The sequence below is a fragment of the Pseudophryne corroboree genome, chromosome 6, assembly GCF_028390025.1.
Source record: "Pseudophryne corroboree isolate aPseCor3 chromosome 6, aPseCor3.hap2, whole genome shotgun sequence".
NCBI lineage: Eukaryota > Metazoa > Chordata > Amphibia > Anura > Myobatrachidae > Pseudophryne > Pseudophryne corroboree.
The window spans coordinates 307707003-307720630 of NC_086449.1; the positions used below are offsets into that span (position 1 = coordinate 307707003).

Genomic DNA, 13628 nt, shown 5'->3' on the forward strand with positions numbered 1-13628 from the left:
TGGGGTCCTGAGGACCGAGTTTGAGAACCTGTGCATTATTGTATTGCTGTTGATACACAGAAGTACTCTGCAATTTCAGTCATGAGATCCGATGCATGCAGGTCCGGTCCAGGTATTGGAGCAAGAGCTCCCAGCAATCAGGCACACCTGTGCTACACTTTTATAAAGCTCGTTAGGGCAATGGCTCAGTGCTCCTGATGCCAACAAGTGGCCAAGCGATAGAGGGCGGGCCAGTGGTTTAGAGACAGGAATCCTGCGATTGTGTACATGCTGTTTGTGAACTGGTGCCTAATTAAGGTACCCTTTGAAACTTGCTGTGAAAAGTCTGTTTACTATGCTGTGGAAGTAAATGGTCTGCATTTCTTTCATACAACTGTGTCAGCGTTTTGTCCGGTGGAAGGCTGCTTGTTACACTATATATACCAGTAAAACTGGATACTGATAAATTAGGTCATCATGTTTGCATGTTACTACTTATGTGCATGGTGCATGTGCTGGCTCTCACTGAGCACGCCATGCAAATTAGATGTGACCTGCTTGCTTGTGCCACAGTCACGATGATGGAATGAAAGAGGAGCAGGAATTGGGAATAAGTATAATGGGAAGTGAGGGGGCGGAACTAGGGCAGCTAAGGTGACCCTGCAGATCCAGGGGTCCATTTACTAGTTTATAAATATATAGATTTTGACATTCTTCAGTTCTTATCTATTAAATATATTTGAAGCTATTGTTAAAATCGGGTACACACTGGAGCATTATCGGAATGATTTGCCATTTCATAATGACAATTCGTCTACATCGCCTAGTGTGATTCACACGCTCCCATGTGGCATCATCCAACTGACCGTGCTGCAAGGCCATCCAGACGATTTGGCATGCAACCTGCTGTATGCTAATGAAGAATGGAACAACACATCGTTCCGTCATTCATTAAATCATGTAGTATATACCAATAATCAGGCTCAAGGAAAATGGTCCCTTAAATCGTCCCAATTGCTGATTGCTCCAGTGTGTGCTCTGCTAATGGGATATCCAATTAGATGAAGTAAAACATCGGGTGCGAAAAACGTCTGTTTTTGCACTTTTTAACGTTGTTTCGACAATATTTTTTACAGGCTATCCACAGTGAAACCTGTGTGTTGTCCTGAGAAACAGCAGGGTGTTTTCGGGGATTTTGTTTTGCAGGTGAAACAAAATTGTATAGTCGCCAGCGAACCAATTACCCGCTATAATTAACTGCAGGTAATTGAATTCTGCCCTAAGAGTCAGTGAGGCATATGTCGCATAACCCAATCAACCCCTCTCACACTCTCCAGTCACATGACTTGGTTCAACTGTCGTTCACAATGGCCCTCATTCCGAGTTGTTCGCTCGGTATTTTTCATCGCATCGCAGTGAAAATCCGCTTAGTACGCATGCGCAATGTTCGCACTGCGACTGCGCCAAGTAACTTTACTATGATGAAAGTATTTTTACTCACGGCTTTTTCTTCGCTCCGGCGATCGTAATGTGATTGACAGGAAATGGGTGTTACTGGGCGGAAACACGGCGTTTTAGGGGCGTGTGGCTGAAAACGCTACCGTTTCCGGAAAAAACGCAGGAGTGGCCGGGGAAACGGTGGGAGTGCCTGGGCGAACGCTGGGTGTGTTTGTGACGTCAACCAGGACCGACAAGCACTGAAATGATCGCACTGGCAGAGTAAGTCTGGAGCTACTCTGAAACTGCTAAGTAGTTAGTAATCGCAATATTGCGAATACATCGGTCGCAATTTTAAGAAGCTAAGATTCACTCCCAGTAGGCGGCGGCTTAGCGTGTGTAATTCTGCTAAATTCGCCTTGCGACCGATCAACTCGGAATGAGGGCCAATATCTTTCAACATTACTTAATCAACTTTTTTGTTGGTAAGTGCTGTGAGCAGAGCATGGCCCCAATAGCCTCCCTACCTCTGAGTCCGTCACTGATTGCTGTTGGTAATTTTTCCAAACAAGTTTTATAGCTGCCATCATGATCCCATGAACACACAAAAAGGAGGCTTGCTACATTCAGATGTAATATCGCCAGTCAGTAAAATGCCTTATCGACCCCAAAACCCCATGTAGCCCATAATGAATTTACAATGTCACTACAGAGCCATACGATGAACTCTATGAGGGAGATTTGTAAACAGGATGTGAGCCGCCACCAGGCCCTCTTGTGCAAAGTAAAGCAATTATTCCTCACATTGCCAAGCCCAGGTTTAATGCACACTCAAGAGAGTTAAGAATTTATTAAGGAGGCAACATTTGCGTATAAATTATGGGGATAATAATTATAAATAGTGATGAGCGGGTTCGGTTCCTCGGAATCCGAACCCCCCCGAACTTCACCCTTTTTACACGGGTCCGAGGCAGACTCGGATCCTCCCGCCTTGCTCGGTTAACCCGAGCGCGCCCGAACGTCATCATCCCGCTGTCGGATTCTCGCGAGATTCGGATTCTATATAAGGAGCCGCGCGTCGCCGCCATTTTTCACTCGTGCATTGGAAATGATAGTGAGAGGACGTGGCTGGCGTCCTCTCACTTTGTTTCAGGGGGCTGCAGTGCAAATATCTTTATTCTGGGGACCAGCAGTATTATAGGAGGAGTACAGTGCAGAGTTTTGCTGACCAGTGACCACCAGTATTATACGTTGTCTGCCTGAAAAACGTTCCATATCTGTGCTCCGTGTGCTGCATATATCTGTGCTCACACTGCTTTATTGTGGGGAGTGGGGACCAGCAGTATTATATAGGAGGAGTACAGTGCAGAGTTTTGCTGACCAGTGACCACCAGTATATGTTGTCTGCCTGAAAAACGCTCCATATCTGTGCTCAGTGTGCTGCATATATCTGTGCTCACACTGCTTTATTGTGGGGAGTGGGGACCAGCAGTATTATATAGGAGGACTACAGTGCAGAGTTTTGCTGACCAGTGACCACCAGTACACGTTGTCTGCCTGAAAAACGCTCCATATCTGTGCTCAGTGTGCTGCATATATCTGTGCTCACACTGCTTTATTGTGGGGACTGGGGACCAGCAGTATTATATAGGAGGAGTACAGTGCAGAGTTTTGCTGACCAGTGACCACCAGTATTATACGTTGTCTGCCTGAAAAACGCTCCATATCTGTGCTCACACTGCTTTATTGTGGGGACTGGGGACCAGCAGTATTATATAGGAGGAGTACAGTGCAGAGTTTTGCTGACCAGTGACCACCAGTATTATACGTTCTCTGCCTGAAAAACGCTCCATATCTGTGCTGCATTGTAGTATACACCAGTATATAATATATAGCAGTACGGTACAGTAGGCCACTGCTCTACCTACCTCTGTGTCGTCAAGTATACTATCCATCCATACCTGTGGTGCATTTCAGTTTTGCACAGTTTGCTGACCACCAGTATATAATATATAGCAGTACAGTACAGTAGGCCACTGCTCTACCTACCTCTGTGTCGTCAAGTATACTATCCATCCATACCTGTGGTGCATTTCAGTTTTGAACAGTTTGCTGACCACCAGTATATAATATATAGCAGTACGGTACAGTAGGCCACTGCTCTACCTACCTCTGTGTCGTCAAGTATACTATCCATCCATACCTGTGGTGCATTTCAGTTGTGCGCAGTATATATAGTAGTAGGCCATTGCTATTGATACTGGCATATAATTCCACACATTAAAAAATGGAGAACAAAAATGTGGAAGGTAAAATAGGGAAAGATCAAGATCCACTTCCACCTCGTGCTGAAGCTGCTGCCACTAGTCATGGCCGAGACGATGAAATGCCATCAACGTCGTCTGCCAAGGCCGATGCCCAATGTCATAGTAGAGAGCATGTAAAATCCAAAACACACAAGTTCAGTAAAATGACCCAAAAATCAAAATTAAAAGCGTCTGAGGAGAAGCGTAAACTTGCCAATATGCCATTTACGACACGGAGTGACAAGGAATGGCTGAGGCCCTGGCCTATGTTCATGGCTAGTGGTTCAGCTTCACATGAGGATGGAAGCACTCATACTCTCGCTAGAAAAATGAAAAGACTTAAGCTGGCAAAAGCACAGCAAAGAACTGTGCATTATTCTAAATCACAAATCCCCAAGGAGAGTCCAATTGTGTCGGGTGCGATGCCTGACCTTCCCAACACTGGACGGGAAGAGGTGGCGCCTTCCACCATTTGCACGCCCCCTGCAAGTGCTGGAAGGAGCACCCGCAGTCCAGTTCCTGATAGTCAAATTGAAGATGTCACTGTTGAAGTACACCAGGATGAGGATATGGGTGTTGCTGGCGCTGAGGAGGAAATTGACAAGGAGTATTCTGATGGTGAGGTGGTTTGTTTAAGTCAGGCACCCGGGGAGACACCTGTTGTCTGTGGGACGAATATGGCCATTGACATGCCTGGTCAAATTACAAAAAAAATCACCTTTTCTGTGTGGAATTATTTTAACACAAATGCGGACAACAGGTGTCAAGCCGTGTGTTGCCTTTGTCAAGCTGTAAAAAGTAGGGGTAAGGACATTAACCACCTCGGAACATCCTCCCTTATACGTCACCTGCAGCGCATTCATCATAAGTCAGTGACAAGTTCAAAAACTTTGGATGACAGCGGAAGCAGTCCACTGACCACTAAATCCCTTCCTCTTGTAACCAAGCTCCTGCAAACCACACCACCAACTCCCTCAGTGTCAATTTCCTCCTTACACAGGAAAGCCAATAGTCCTGCAGGCCATGTCACTGTCAAGTCTGACGAGTCCTCTCCTGCCTGGGATTCCGCCGATGCATCCTTGAGTGTAACACCTCCTGCTGCTGGCGCTGCTGTTGTTGCTGCTGGGAGTCGTTCGTCATCCCAGAGGGGAAGTCGGAAGACCACTTGTACTACTTCCAGTAAGCAATTGACTGTCCAACAGTCCTTTGCGAGGAAGATGAAATATCACAGCAGTCATCCTGCTGCCAAGCGGATAACTCAGGCCTTGGCAGCCTGGGCGGTGAGAAACGTGTTTCCGTTATCCACCGTTAATTTACAGGCAACTACAGACTTGATTGAGGTACTGTGCCCCCGGTACCAAATACCATCTAGGTTCCATTTCTCTAGGCAGGCGATACCGAAAATGTACACAGACCTCAGAAAAAGAGTCACCAGTGTCCTAAAATATGCAGTTGTACCCAATGTCCACTTAACCACGGACATGTGGACAAGTGGAGCAGGGCAGACTCGGGACTATATGACTGTGACAGCCCACTGGGTAGATGTATTGCCTCCCGCAGCAAGAACAGCAGCGGCGGCACCAGTAGGAGCATCTTGCAAATGCCAACTCGTTCCTAGGCAGGCTACGCTTTGTATCACCGCTTTCCAGAAGAGGCACACAGCTGACAACCTCTTACGGAAACTGAGGAACATCATCGCAGAATGGCTTACCCCAAATGGACTCTCCTGGGGATTTGTGACATCGGACAACGCCAGCAATATTGTGCGTGCATTACATCTGGGCAAATTCCAGCACGTCCCATGTTTTGCACATACATTGAATTTGGTGGTGCAGAATTATTTAAAAAACGACAGGGGCATGCAAGAGATGCTGTCGGTGGCCCGAAGAATTGCGGGCCACTTTCGGCATTCAGCCACCGCGTGCCGAAGACTGGAGCACCAGCAAACAGTCCTGAACCTGCCCTGCCATCATCTGAAGCAAGAGGTGGTAACAAGGTGGAATTCAACCCTCTATATGCTTCAGAGGATGGAGGAGCAGCAAAAGGCCATTCAAGCCTATACATCTGCCTACGATATAGGCAAAGGAGGGAGAATGCACCTGACTGAAGCGCAGTGGAGAATGATTTCAACGTTGTGCAAGGTTCTGCAACCCTTTGAACTTGCCACACGTGAAGTCAGTACAGACACTGCCAGCCTGAGTCAGGTCATTCCCCTCATCAGGCTTTTGCAGAAGAAGCTGGAGACATTGAAGGAGGAGCTAAAACAGAGCGATTCCGCTAGGCATGTGGGACTTGTGGATGGAGCCCTTAATTCGCTTAACCAGGATTCACGGGTGGTCAATCTGTTGAAATCAGAGCACTACATTTTGGCCACCGTGCTCGATCCTAGATTTAAAACCTATGTTGGATCTCTCTTTCCGGCAGACACAAGTCTGCAGAGATTCAAAGACCTGCTGGTGAGAAAATTGTCAAGTCAAGCGGAACGTGACCCATCAACAGCTCCTCCTTCACATTCTCCCGCAACTAGGGGTGCGAGGAAAAGGCTAAGAATTCCGAGCCCACCCGCTGGTGGTGATGCAGGGCAGTCTGGAGCGAGTGCTGACATCTGGTCCAGACTGAAGGACCTGACAACGATTACTGACATGTCGTCTACTGTCACTGCATATGGGTGGTCATTCCGAGTTGTTCGCTCGTTATTTTTTTTTCTCAATGGAGCGATTAGTCGCTAATGCGCATGCGCAATGTCCGCAGTGCGACTGTGCCAAGTAAATTTGCTATGCAGTTAGGAATTTTACTCACGGCATTACAAGGTTTTTTTCTTCGTTCTGGTGATCGTAATGTGATTGACAGGAAGTGGATGTTTCTGGACGGAAACTGGCCGTTTTATGGGTGTGTGTGAAAAAACACTGCCGTTTCTGGGAAAAACGCGGGAGTGTCTGAAGAAACGGGGGAGTGTCTGGGCGAACGCTGGGAGTGTTTGTGACGTCAAACCAGGAACGAAACTGACTGAACTGATCGCAGTTGCCGAGTAAGTGTGGAGCTACTCAGAAACTGCTAAGAAGTGTCTATTTGCAATTCTGCTAATCTTTCGTTCACAATTTTACTATGCTAAGATTCACTCCCAGTAGGCGGCGGCTTAGCGTGTGCAAAGCTGCTAAAAGCAGCTTGCGAGCGAACAACTCAGAATGAGGGCCATGATTCTCTCACCATTGAAAGAATGGTGGAGGATTATATGAGTGACCGCATCCAAGTAGGCACGTCAGACAGTTCGTACGTATACTGGCAGGAAAAATGGGCAATTTGGAGGCCCTTGCAGAAACTGGCTTTATTTTACCTAAGTTGCCCACCCTCCAGTGTGTACTCCGAAAGAGTGTTTAGTGCAGCCGCTCACCTTGTCAGCAATCGGCATACGAGGTTACTTCCAGAAAATGTGGAGAAGATGATGTTCATCAAAATGAATTATAATCAATTCCTCCGTGGAGACATTCACCAGCAATTGCCTCCAGAAAGTACACAGGGACCTGAGATGGTGGATTCCAGTGGGGACGAATTAATAATCTGTGAGGAGGGGGATGTACACAGTGAAAGGGGTGAGGAATCGGACAATGAGGAGGAGGTGGACATCTTGCCTCTGTAGAGCCAGTTTGTGCAAGGAGAGATTGATTGCTTCTTTCTTGGTGGGGGCCCAAACCAACCAGTCATTTCAGTCACAGTTGTGTGGCAGACCCTATCGCTGAAATGATGGGTTTGTTAAAGTGTGCATGTCCTGTTTATACAACATAAGGGTGGGTGGGAGTGCCCAAGAACAATTCCATATTGCACCTCTTTTTTCTTTCATTTTTCTTTGCATCATGTGCTGTTTGGGGACTATTTTTTTGAAGTGCCATCCTGCCTGACACTGCAGTGCCACTCCTAGATGGGCCAGGTATTTGTGTCGGCCACTTGTGTCGCTTAGCTTAGCCATCCAGCGACCTTTGTGCACCTCTTTTTTCTTTGCATCATGTGCTGTTTGGGGACTATTTTTTTGAAGTGCCATCCTGTCTGACACTGCAGTGCCACTCCTAGATGGGCCAGGTGTTTGTGTCGGCCACTTGTGTCGCTTAGCTTAGTCACACAGCGACCTTGGTGCGCCTCTTTTTTTCTTTGCATCATGTGCTGTTTGGGGACTATTTTTTAAATCTGCCATCCTGTCTGACACTGCAGTGCCACTCCTAGATGGGCCAGGTGTTTGTGTCGGCCACTTGGGTCGCTTAGCTTAGTAATCCAGCGACCTTGGTGCAAATTTTAGGACTAAAAATAATATTGTGAGGTGTGAGGTGTTCAGAATAGACTGGAAATGAGTGTAAATTATGGTTAATGAGGTTAATAATACTATGGGATCAAAATGACCCCCAAATTCTATGATTTAAGCTGTTTTTGAGGGGTCTTTGTAAAAAAACACCCGAATCCAAAACACACCCGAATCCGACAAAAAAATTTCAGGGAGGTTTTGCTAAAACGCGTCCGAATCCAAAACACGGCCGCGGAACCGAATCCAAAAACAAAACACAAAACCCGAAAAATGTCCGGTGCACATCACTAATTATAAATATTAATTTCTTATTATGTTATCACTACTTATATCACTGGTCTTTATTATTTCTTTAGATTACTTTTTCATTCAGTTGTGATTGAGGAAGTGTTGTGTAAATAAAGTTGTTCATTTTCACAAGAGATGGTTTAAAGCACAAATCACTGCACCATTTGCCAACATCCATGTTCAGCCACAACATATTTATGTGCTAAGCACACGTGTATTCGGGAACTCTCGGGTCATCTCTGCTGCACCTGTGGACAAGCTGGAGGTTTTAGGAAGGATCTGCTATAGCATATCTTGTTATACTGGCCACCAAAGGGTTCATAATAGCTTTAACAAGTTTGTTGTTTGTACTCTTTTGCTTGTTAGAACTAAAAAATAAATCAATAGATAAAAGTAAAAAAAAAAAATCCCATCCCTTCCATTCTGTAAGAGACCAGCCTGTTCAGTATTGGGTCTTAGTAAGAGATGACTTCCTCGCCTGGTACTTTTGTGGGTAGGGTAGAATGTGGGTACCGGTTCTGTGCGGCCCCAATATGTATCACATCTCCAGGTTTTGCTTATCCTGCCTATTGTAACCTAATTAGTTTGCTGAAGATGGTTGCCTCTCCTTGGCTAATCTGATGCTGCAGGAAATACAAGCTTGCTGCAGACCAGTCCATATCTGTCAATATAGCTCACTGGAAAATCTTTCATACCTGTAAAGCAAGAGATGTGTAGCACAAATGATTTGCTATGGGACACTTGCTATTGGACATATTTATTTAGTCCCAGCTCCACTAATTGTAGAATTGTCCTTTAAACCTGCAGATAGAAAAGCAGAAGATAACGGCATACCAGACATCACTCTCACCTCTCTTTCCTCATCTAATCCTCAGTACATATATTTATCACCTTTCAAGTCAGGCTCTGTTTCGGTGAATATATTTAACACTGTTTAAACAAATCACCATTTCTTTCTTTTCAATCCAGTGGGCTTTTGGTGTTTTCTATAGAAACACCCTCATATGAGATCCCAAGAGTTGCTTACTGATGATGGGGCTATTGCATTTGTCATGTGATTTTACTGTTTTTTTTTTCTTTCTTTTTCTAAAAAAGGTTCCCTCTTGCAAATGTGATAATTTTTGCTTTCCTCCTATTTATATGCATGACTTTTCACATATCAGTATGCATCTAGGCACTTCCTGGCAATACATTAAGGGAGATGTATCAAACCTTGGAGAGAGATAAAGTAGTGTAGTTGCCCAAAGCAACCACTCAACTACTCTCATTTCAAAGACTGTGCTAGATAAATGACAGTTTTGATTGCTTTGGCAACTTCTCAACTGTATCTCTCTAAGCCATGACACATCCCCCCCTTGCATGTTAAGCCTTTAACCATTGAAAGCATTGCTGCATACATGAAAACCTATTCAGTTGCAGGATTCATATCTCCAGAATTTACTTGCTATCTGAGACTGGGGAGACTTGTGCTTGACCGCCACTTTAATCCACATATGGTTGTAAGAAAAAAAGTACCAGAGACGTGCTATAATATGTACTTGTATAAAAGAAAATACAAAAAGATGCTATTTTCAATGGTACATGGTCCCCTCCAGGGTTAGTGCTTTTACCCATTCAGTCACAGATAAATATTGGAGATTATGAAATCAAATTTCTCACACATATTGTGCGATTGTCCTAATCTCAAACTCCACAAGAAGATCAACAGCACTGCTTACTGCCCATGCCCTGGGCCTTAGAGAACAGCCACATGTCATGGTTTGGAGGGGACATGGCCAATCCTGCGGAGGCGTGGCCACGACCCCTCTTAAAAAAAGTGATAAAATTGTCTGTACAGGGGGCGCCGACAGCCACACAGGGAAACACTGTTGGCCACACAAGGGGACACTGTCCTCCTTAGCAGCTGACGTGGGCCTGGGATGGGCCTCTCTAATAAGCCTGGTCCAGGATTTAGTACCCGCTCATATACCCCCCTCCCCCTCACAGACACCACTGCCCATGACAATCCCCATCCCCAAAGTGAAAATACATGTTAGTAGTATGGCAGGGCACATATGCTGCATCGTAAACTGACAATTAATTGTCTCCAGGCAGAGCTCTGATCCTTCTATGCTTGTATCAGCTTTATGTAGGGCCTGTCATGTACATCTATACCAGCGGTTCCCAAGCTTGGTCCTCAAGGACCCCAACAGTTCACATTTTCCAGGTCACCCAGAGGTGCACAGGTGTATTCATCACTCACTGACACATTTTACAAGATCCACAGGTGGAGCTAATTATTTCACTTGTGATTCTGTGAGGAGACCTGAAAAACGTGCATTGTTGAGGATCCTTGAGGACCGAGTTTGGGAACCACTGATCTATACTATGAAATCCACAAAGCGTGTCAACGCGGGATTCTGCCTTGATGTTGCAAAAGTATGGGATCCTTGGCTATCTTTTATTACTTTGTTATCCCCTTTTAGTAGATAAGGCCGATCTTCTTAAGGTGTATGCACAGCGATGATGGCTGACATCGCTGGGCTGAAAATCGCCCAGTGCATACACACTGAGTGCTTTCCCCCCCCCCCCCCCTGCTCAGCGATGTCAGCGGGGGTGAACGGCTTTCCAAAACAGGATGCTATGGAAAGCCATTCACCCCGCTGTTCATCTACTGATAAAACCAGCAAATGAATGGCGGCCGCCGGCGATGAAGCGGGAGTGCGCATCACCGCTCATCGCTTGTGCATACACACTGGGCGGTTTTGAGCTGAATGTAGCTCAAGACCCCAAAAGTGAGCTGCTTTCAGCTCAAAATCGCCCAGTGTGTATGGGCCTTTACTGCCTACCAATTCCCAATTCAAGCATACACAATCTAGTTTTAAAGAATGCATTCTTTATGCCATTCAGCAGCTAGCATTGACAAGAAGTGCATGCCTTTGTGGCTCTATCCATTACAACACCACCCTTCCCATCTCCCCCTTATTAGTCCCAGTCTATCTACATTCCACACTCTTCTTTAGGATTTGTTTTAAACATAATGCTATGTCTGGAGAATCCTGTTATCTAAGTGATGTCTGTTTTCTGTAACATGAAGTGGCCAGCTCATTTATGTTAACACTTCTGGATGTTGTTTCCAGCCATAGTATTTGTTTCATTTCAAAAAGATTTTAAAAATATATATAATATTTAGGCAGTGAACACATACTGCCCCCCTCCCAGCCCCCTCCCAAACAGAAAGAAAGAAAGAAAGAAAGAGACAAACGTGATGACCACAGTATAGTAAAAGCCAGCTCTAGACTAGACAGCCTCGGCTGGTTTCCATGATGCCACAATACAATAAAATCACCAGTCACTGTGCGCAGTTAAAGCAGCTAGTGATACCAGCACTTCTAAAGGAGGTTTTCCTATACCCTCCACCAAAACCAAAATTGCAGCAAAAGACAGAAGGCGAGTTACACCAGTGCATAGACGTTATAAAATAAGAGGATTACTTATTCCGAGGACATGTCAGTCGTGTTGCATCATTGTTTCACTTTCCAATAACATTGTTTCACATAGATACGATGCATGTAACCAGAAGAAAAGGAAGAGTACATAGTATAATACTGTTTAATACAAAGACAATGAAAAGCCACAGAATTGAAATCCAATTTGATATCCGGTATGGCTGATAAAATGAACAATTACCGATATACTGTAAATTTAGAACTGACATCAGACAGTTCTTAAATGCTTGAATTATCCCATAAGATATAAGCAAAATTACACAGTCCACAAAGCATTAGTCTGGGCAGGTGTCTTATACTGGCTCACAAAGAGAATAATTACCAGCTCGATGAATGAACTAGTAGCGGACAGTTCTTAGCAGCACACGTGTATGGAAGCTCATAGGCTACAGCTCCCAGCTCCCTACATGTATCCGATTCAGCTTGGTCACCCTCGGATCCATCTGCCCGGCACCCACGCATTACGACCCTCCCGGGGGTCTTTTTCAAGGTAAGACTCCAAATTTATTTTTGAAGGCTTACCTTGAAAAAGACCCCCAGAAGGGTTCTTTCATCAAGCAGGTAATTATTCACTTTGTGAGAATGTAGCAAGGGCCAGGGTACTCGTGCGGTCCCTAGCCTTGCTACTAGGTACCATGTGCATTCTTGCCTGGGATGGGCCAGAATCTGGAGGGATCCTGGCGCCGGATGCAGCAGGAGCACCAGGCGGCCCTGGGGACCTGGATCAGGCCTGGTCCATCCCCACCTGCCCCTCTGGCTGCAGAGTTCAGCGGTCTTGGGGGCAGCGGTGAATTGCCACTGCCGCTCCACGTGGGTGATGGCAGTGGACCTGCATCCTCCAGGATTCGGGTCCCGCCAATCACAGCGCCACCTTTCGAATTTGGTGCCAGCAGTGAGCCAATCACGGCTCACAAGCTGGCGGCCAATCAAGAATGGCAGCGGCGAGCCAATCCTGGCTCGCCATGTCATAGCCCCGCCTCCCATCACTGGCTTATATTAGCCAGCGCCGGGTGCGAGGCCTGAGTTCGTCGGCCAGGAGGGAGCGGAGAAGAGCTCCTGAAGACTGAAGATAGACGAAGAAGGCACCGAAAGTCCTGGAGGGCAGCGGCCATGGTGAAAGAGCTGTTACACACCGCCGCCCGCCGGGTGAAGTACAAAGAGCTGACGCCTGTCGGTGAAGACGTCGGAAGCCCTGGGACAGTGGTGTGCGATGGAAAAGAGCTTTCACTGGTCACCGCTGCCCAGGTGAAGACACCAGGAAGCCCGGAGGTGGTGGGAGTTGTCCCGCCTCCGGCGAAGACCACGGGCTTGGTCCAGCCGCAGCCCTTAGGATGGGTAAGTCCAGGTGGTGCCACCCCTCCTCCCAGACCACTAGGGATTCGGGCACTAGGCCCGTGGGGCATAGCAGACACTAGGCCCGTGGGGCATAGCAGAAGGCATGAAGCGCACTAGGCCCGGGGGGGGGATGACCCAAGGGCATTAGGCCCAATAGAACCATGCATTAGGCGGGCTTTAGGCACAGGCAGCAGTATGGGCGCTAGGCCCAATAGGATATGTCTGACCACTAAGGTTAGGATAGGCCCCCAACGGCAACAGTAGACCAGGGCAAATAGGGCAACAGGCCAGCGCTACTGTGTAGGGTTAGATAAGTCGGCGCTAAGCCGTGGTATCTCTTGATCCGGCGCTAGGCCGCAGGTTGTGTAAGTCGGCGCACTGCCGCAAGTGTGGTAAGTCGGCGCTAGGCAGTGGTATCTCTTGATCCGGCGCTAGGCCGCAGGTTGTGTAAGTCAGCGCTACGCCGCAGGTGTGGTAAGTCAGACCTAGGCCATGGTATCTCTT

At 46.7% G+C, this 13628-nt stretch overlaps 1 protein-coding gene across 1 annotated transcript in view; it reads left to right on the plus strand.

Annotated features, from left to right (window-relative positions):
* The first annotated feature begins 207 nt into the window (after window positions 1–207).
* Window positions 208–13628, plus strand: part of TJP1 (tight junction protein 1) — an 805169-nt gene continuing 791748 nt past the window's right edge. Inside the window, exon 1 of the mRNA XM_063926229.1 lies at window positions 208–297. The gene's annotated coding sequence lies outside the window, so the exon portion shown is untranslated. The remainder of the gene's footprint in view (window positions 298–13628) is intronic.